We start from the raw sequence: 8,337 nt of genomic DNA on the forward strand, positions 1-8,337 counted from the left end.
CCACCAGCCGCTTCCTTTCTTCCTCTTTTTCTTCTTTTTCTTGCTGCCGGCTGCTGTTCCGATCGGAACTTAGGCTAGGGTTTTAGGGTTTTGTGTGATTTCGGGATTATGGCTGTATTATGGCTGATTTCTCTTTTAATTAACTTAATATAATATTATATAAGGCCTTTAAGATGTGGGCTTGGGTTGGGCCTTGACTTGTAAGTTAGAAAGTTGCACAATTAAGCCCCTAAACTCTTCAATTTAACTCTTTTTTCCACCAAACTTCATAACCTACAAGAAAACAATCATCTTTGTAATATTAAGCATAAACAAACCATAAAACTTAATAATTATACTAAAAACAATTAAAACATGATAAAAATGATACGGAAAGTAAGTGTGTTTCACTACACATCATTGGTCTTCCCTGATTTGCAGAACTTGCATTCCTTGCATTCAGCTTGATAACACGGTATGACATGATCACCCGGTTGAACTTCTGTCACACCTTCACCAACGCTTTCTATGATCCTGGCATTTTAACATTAGATCAAAATGATCACCGTTTGGTCCTTTTCGATAGAGCAGATTAAAAAATAAGTGTGAGTACATACCCAGCGGCTTCATGACCAAGAATACATGGAAAGAGGCCCTCGGGATCCTGCAGCAGGGATTTATAATTTGTTAGCCGAGTTTATTATCTAGCTATTTATAGTCAAGCTATATATAGTCAAGCGATGATAACATTGATTTGGATTAAAGAAATTTACATGTCTTGCATTTCTTAAATGGTTTCAAAAGCTAATTCAAGCTCAAGCACAAGTATAATAGTATTCATCACAATTATGAATTTCTAAGGGGTGTAAACGAGCTGAGCTAAGCCCGAGTTCGGCTTGTTTAAAACTGTATTTCTAAAGCTCAAGCTTGGCCATGAGTCGTTTGTCAAGCCCGAGCCTGCTCAACTCGTTTATTATTTATTAATTATTTGATTACATTATTTATACATTTTTATATTATTTATTAAATATATTGGGTGGTTGCAGCTTGTTGCTCCCTTATCCACTCCTTTATTGTAATTTGATCCTTTTGTTTACTGATATATTATTTACATATATTTTTATAGTTGTATATAGTTTTAATTATTTTTATCATATGTTTATATGTAATTATAGTTATTATACAAAATATATATTAAACATAAGTTAACGTTTAGGCTCGCAAGCCCGTACGAGCTTGAGACGTGAAGCTTGGGCTCGAGTTAAAAGAGCCTTAATAAAAGCTCAAGCTCGCTCGTTTAAGTTTCATCTAGTGTTTCAACGAGTATATATAATCGTTAACCTAAATGGGTAAATGAACAATATTGATGATCGATGACAATAACAACTATATATATATATACATACCTTGCCACTCTAAGCGTAAGTATCAGTATGACAGAGCGCGGTAAACAGTATCCAAACTCGAACTTCACCAGCTTGAGGCGGCGCAACCTCCACATCTTCGATCACTAACGGCTTGTTAGCCTCATAGGCCACAGCAGCTATACCACAAATCACAAACATGAACGTAACAGATCTTGATCAGTTAGGAACATGCATGCATAGTGATAGTACGTACCTTAATTTGCAGGTGATGATCTTTCCCCGATCCACGCACAATAATTAGGCGGTGGATTGGAGATAATATGATCAATATCTATATGAAGCGGCAAATGCATCACCAAAAGCCACGTATATTCATATTATTATATATTGACCACGGTCTAAGTTTCAAACTTACACATGCAATTTTCATTTTGTTACAAAATTAATACTTAGGAGCTGAATACGAACTTACTTAAAAACAGGTTAACACATAGGGACACAATTAATAATACATATATACGTAGTAGTGAAATAAAAACTGTCAAAACGAGCATATACAAGTCTTAATTAAAACGTAATTGTGTTGGACGTAATTTCCTTTGGGCTTACTAAACGAGCCTATGATGGGTTGGTTCATGTTTATGAAGTATTCAAGTTGAGCTTATAACTTGGTTTACATGGAATAAATTACTTGGTGAACAAGTCGAGCCAATGACTTAGACAACAAAGAATTTATTTAATAATTATTTGAATTTATTTTTACTAATTAGTATTTGAGTATGATAAGTTTTCGTATTCTAGTCTAATTAGGTTTTCAAGTTTAAATTAGTATATATACACGAGGTTGTGGGTTATATTATTAAGAAGTGAATTGTAATTTTTCGAACTAATAAGAATTACATTAATGATCGAGATTCGCTTTTGTATTCATCGATTATGGTTACCAAACTTCAAATTGTGAGCATAATCTCAACAAAATCCATAAAAGTCTAAAGTGCATCGTAACATCCGTTAAATATAATTCTAAGTTTTGACGGACTTTTCTACTCATAAATTCAATGTCAAACCTTCACAAAAAAATACCAAAAACTTTTAGTACATCAAAAGTTACATTACAATATACAGTACACGGGGTCCCTTTTATTATTATAATTAAATAAAATAAACGCTAACAATACTCTCTTTAGTAATGAGAAATATACGAGTACACTATCATTTTCAAAATTGATAAGATATGATGCCTTCATCTGCTACTTCATGTAATAACTTTGTCTTGTGTCTTCATCACATTAGTCGTCGACTAAGCTCCTTGAATCACGTATTCTTGAACGATTTTTGTGTAGCCTTCAATGAGATCTTGATTCTACATCTTCTTGTATGATCCTTTGCTACAAGAACGAATAAAATAATGTTGACGGTTGTGGCTAAGGTTCGTTCAACACGAATTCATTAAAACAGATTTGGGGTCTCTACTAAAGAGCCCGTCTATCTTCAAGGGTACAATAACCGAAGTAGTATGTATTGCCAAGGAATGTCACACACCCGAGGTTACACCAAATAAATTTGTGGTGTTTGAACTTATGGAAAAATAAGAATGTGAATGTAGATCGAATAGAGAATGCTCCACTCTATATTTTCCTCAACATATGGGGTTTCAAGTGTTTTTCTCTTCTCTTTTTCCTCCCTTAACCAAGGCACAAAGCCTTTTATTTATTCAAAAACCTTATGACACATGAAGAGTCTAATAATAAATCTCAGTTATATACATTAAGAGTAATTTACTTCTCATTATAAACATAGTTAATAAGAGTTTCACCAAATGTACATAAAAAGTCTTACATTGATCACACATTCATTACAAAATTTCCAACATAATGCATACAAAACAAAAGATAATTAAAGAAACAAAAAAAAAGTTTTTTGATCTATAATAATTAGAAGCAAATGAAGTACTCACCTTAGATATGTTAACCAAGTGGTAAGATTTTATTCATGACTAATATTAAGTAAAAGAACGTTTATGAATGGTAAGTTTGATGTGTATGAACATCCATGATGATATCTGTTCTACAGTGTTATGTGCGAAAACCATAATAATGTGAAAAACACAATATATCTCCTTAACGTTTCTCGTATACATTGATAGCAGTGAAGTACGTCATGATATGACAATATACGAACATGTACAAAATGGACCAAAGTCAAATAACTCAAATGCCAAACAACATATATACATATATATATATGCATATTTGGGACTATACGACGTATAAGTATTTGGACTTGTACGCGGTAAGTATTTGGACTTATACGCCATATAAGTTTTTGAGTTCAAAACATTCAAATTACATTCCAAATCACTACTATCAAAACCTAATACACGAGACCTATAAGACCTAAGCAATAGACATTTAATGCACTAATAATCTTCCCATTGGATATTGCTTAGCTTAGACTCAGTCTTCAAACTCTTCTCTTTCACAAGATCAATCAATCATTAGGATAAAAGACCCATAGATGTTATGCCTTTTGAACCCCTACGAATAATATGACAATCAGAGTACATCATCGACTTATGATCAAGTCTTTCACCTCTTATGAATCAATCCTCAATCAATCTTTTTCACTACTAAACTCATTTCATATATTCTCACACTCCATCTTTTCAAAAATGAATTCCAAAGCACACTTGAACTAAACTTTAAGAATATTATGATTGATTCAAAACTATCACATTTTCCAACCATATTATATCCAAGAAATCAATCTTATCAGATGTCTTCTCTCCATTTTCCAAATTTAAATCATCAACGTATAAGTAATCACAGCGTATAAGTAACATGGACATGTATGTTCAATATTCAACGTGTAAGTGTGTATACGACGTATAAGACTTATACGCCCGTATAAGTATGTTTGAACCAAAAGGACTTTTGCGGCATGTAACTACTTATGCGGAGATGTTATACATTGAAGGTTATACGGAGAGGATACCCGGCGTATAAGTACATATACGTTGGAGGTTATGCGTTGGATAAGTTTTCAACAGGATGTTATACGATGTGTATGTACATATGCGCTCGAAACATATGCGCCGTATAAGCTAAATATGTACATTTTTGCAAGTTTTTGGGAGAAAATGAAGATGCAATGATCTGACTCTTAAGGATACTGTTCAAAACCAAATATATGACAATGTGTGAAATTTTGGTACGGTTTGAAATGCTACATCTTCTGGAATGAACATAACAATGTAGAAAAGAGATGAAATTGAGCTTTTCTAAATAGATAATGAGCCAATAGCTCTGATACCAATGAAAAGAATGTTTAGGACCAATAAGTTCGACGTGTATAAACATCCATGATGATATCTACTCTATATTGTTATGTGCGAAAACCATAACAAAGTGAAAAACATATATATCTCTTTAACTATTCTCATATTCATTGATAGCAGTGAAGTACATCATGATATGACAATATAAGAACAAATACAAAATGGACCAAAGTCAAAGAACTAAAATGCCAAATAACCTATATATAGATATATGTATGTACACTTGAGACTTACACGCCGTATAAGTATTTGAGTTCAAAACATTCAAATTACATTCCAAATCACCACTGTCAAAATCCTAATACAAAAGACTTACAAGACCTAAGCAATTGACATTTAATGCTCTAACATTAAGAAACATTACGTCTTTAGTGAGCTCATATAATTAGTTTCATTAGAACATTACAGCACACAAAATAATATCAAGAAACAGTAAAAGCTAGAGTGAATGTTTTGGTACCAACGCATCCACAAACTTCTCTATTTCTATCCCAGTGATTTAATACAAACACAAATACTGTAGACTGTTTTATTAGAAACGTTGGAGATGTGGTGGAATGGGTGCTTGGATACAATATGTAGAATGTTGATTTAACCCATGGGGGGGTGGGGGGATTCTCAGTTGTTTAAAAATGTTAGAGAGGTTTCAATAACAACCCTAACTTTAATAAAGTTACTCTACAATTAAGTTACATTTTCTGATTTTCTCCTCACTTGTTCATAATTTATTATTTTCTTTTTTCTCTTGTTTTAATGTCTTTGTAGATTGTACCATAGTGATTTTCTTTCCTTTTCATTTTTCTTTTATGTCTCGAGTTTTATGTCTCGAGCATGCGATAAAAATGCATATAAACAGATAATGCGTTGGGGTCGTCTACTTGTTAGAATTGTATATTACATTTTCTTTTAAAGAGAAATAGGAAATCATGAAAATGCATGCAAATATAACAAACTTTTTGGTTTTGTATGTTTAAATTGTAGTAATAAATATATTCATTGAGAAGATGTTATTCAAAAGGTACATAAAATATTGATTACCAATAACTAATGAATGCTAATGAAATAAAAAAACATATCAATTCAATAATAGTGTGACTAGTGTAAGACAACCCAAAAATGGCTATATATAATGTGACAAACTTCAAAGTATTCGCATCATATAATACTCATTACTGTCTATATGATTATCCTTACCTGCCACCTCCCGGGTGGCTAACGATGAAGGTTGTGTGCATTGTTCATGTGGTGGAAACTTTGGTGGCAACGATGGCGCTTCTCTTGGTTGAAGCGGAAGTAACGAAGGAGGTAAAGTGTGATGTGAATGTCTTGCTCAGTTGTGTGTGCGAAGACAACCTACTACATGGAGCGATGCCATCAGAAAGTTGTTATAATGTACTAGGAGAACAAGAGGCATGCATATGTGGTTACCCAGAAAGTAGAGATTGTCCGGGACTTAACAATATTTGTCGTTTCCTTCATGTTCCCATGCCACTTTGTTGAACTAATGATTAGCTTGTACTTACGAATGCGCGGTGTTAATAATATTATATGTAGTATGACTTTCATGTTTAATTAACTTGAACTCTATTTTCCCACTAAGATTTTGGCCTATGGAGTATATCTTACATGCTAAGACCATTCACAAAGCGTATTTTTGGACTCTCTTATTAGTTGTGTGGTGCTCTACTCTTTTTTTATTTGTGGCGATGGATCCTTGACTACAGGACTAGCATAGAAAGTCAAAGATGACATTACCACTACTACTGGCACTGCTACTTGCTACTGTGGATCGACTTGTTGTTATGCCGGGTAACACTAATTTATAACAATTAGAAGCAGTTGGTGTCGGTTCCTGAGATATGTTGACCGAGTTTGAAGCTTCTTATTCATGAACAATATTAAGAAACCTCATATCTTCGGTGAGCTAGTTTAAATTAATTTCATAATTAGAACATTACAACACTGGAAACAATATCAAGAAGCAACAAAAGCTATAGTTAGTGTTTTGGTACCAACACATCTACTAACTTATCTGTTTCTCCGCCAGTGATTTAATACATAAACGAATACTATGGAATGTTTTATAAAAACGCAAGTTATGTGGTGGAAAGGGTGTTGGGTCGGAGCCTATGGAACGCCGGTTTAACTCCTGGTGGACCACTTGTAACGTCTTAAATTCTTCATATAAATTTTTAAGATAATTTTGTCACCCCTCAGAATCCACTAACGGAGTTTTATCACCAGATGGTGTGAACTTACAGAATCGAAATCATTAGTTATATCAAACACCACAATTAAAGTTTTCAAAAACAACCAAGACATCAAGTCTTAAGTATAAATGCGAAAGCGTAAATCGTAAGGCAAATAGTTGCGCCACACAGGGCGACTTAAAAACACAGTTTTCATGATAAAACTCAAAAGAAGTTTAAAGCATAAATGTTTAGTGGATGCATGTCCTATACCGATCCCCCGCCTCGGCTACCTGAGATAAACATGCTAAAAGTGTAAACACATGGTTGGTGAGTACACAGATTTACATAAATTAAACGTTGCGTTTTAGCGTTACCAGATAGTGTTAAGTCAATTATATATCAATAGGTAGCTAACCTATCAAGCATGCATTACTAAGTGTTCGACACCGAATCTGACTATTTAAAGATTGCCTTGCCACCATGTCAATCACTACCATGGTAATGTGTTAGCCAAGATTACACCCACTCGACCTACAAAATCAAGTTTAGAGTTGGGTGTGGTTTGTCAAACCCAGTATTACTACTCAACGGTGACTCGCTATTATCCAAATATTAACTAGTTCAATGTTCAGAAGGACTTTAGTTGGTTTGTTGCCACTTAGCCTTACAAGTGATATATAAAGGTAACAAAATCTAAATCGTTGGAGTATGTTATCTCCCCCTAATAAAAGCGTTAAAAGAGTAAAAGGGGCCGTGAAACTCACTGTTTGCGAAGATAACAAAAAATCCAAGAAAAGCGTGCTTCACAGAAATCCTCACTAGTGCTCTAAAAACAAAACGAGACTTCTAAGTATTTGAACCACGAGTGAGTCCCTAGACTCGACACATAAAACTTATGTATAGATGCGTTTCGTTTGTGAAATAAGTGCGACTCGACAAACACGTTGGTGAGTAGTTACATGTGTGAACAAGTATTAAGTGTTACCATTGTACATTACTAGTAAACTATCTCCCACAAGGGCAAATAAGTCAACACATAGCAAACATCGATCACTTTTCATGTTAACTCAAATAATTCATCAGCTAATTTATCGAGACAGATTTTAACCCGACAACATTACTCTATTTAATAGATCATAAAAAGTCAATAAAATCACCAAAAATTATCACAGAAGAACACGTGAGTTAGGTTTCTAAAAATATTTTTATTATATTTTTATCACCTACTGTTTTCTCACAATGGTCAAAACAACACAGTAAACACAAAGCAGTCAATATCATGCGCAACAGAACATTATATGTTATTCCCGTTACATGGCAAATCCACTTAATGCAAGGCCAATTGGGTCAGATTCCTAACTAAAATTATTAACTTCCAGAAGTGGAATCAAATCAATTGGTCTTGTCGTTTATGAGATACACTATTACAAAACAGCCTACCAGCAGGCTTCCCGAATCAGAC

General features: G+C 33.7%; 1 long non-coding RNA gene across 1 annotated transcript; it reads right to left on the reverse strand.

The window, feature by feature from the left end:
* Positions 1-404: 404 nt before the first annotated feature.
* LOC143562581 (uncharacterized) lies at positions 405-1,518 on the reverse strand. The gene is made up of 3 exons (XR_013140511.1): positions 1,386-1,518; positions 597-643; positions 405-513 (listed from the first exon to the last, which is right to left on the reverse strand). It is a non-coding gene; the product is annotated as an uncharacterized LOC143562581 (long non-coding RNA).
* Positions 1,519-8,337: the final 6,819 nt, after the last annotated feature.

Source organism: Bidens hawaiensis, unplaced genomic scaffold, assembly GCF_021521415.1.
Source record: "Bidens hawaiensis isolate Kalapana, Puna unplaced genomic scaffold, B.hawaiensis_p1.1 tig00001179_1, whole genome shotgun sequence".
In the NCBI taxonomy this organism is placed as follows: domain Eukaryota; kingdom Viridiplantae; phylum Streptophyta; class Magnoliopsida; order Asterales; family Asteraceae; genus Bidens; species Bidens hawaiensis.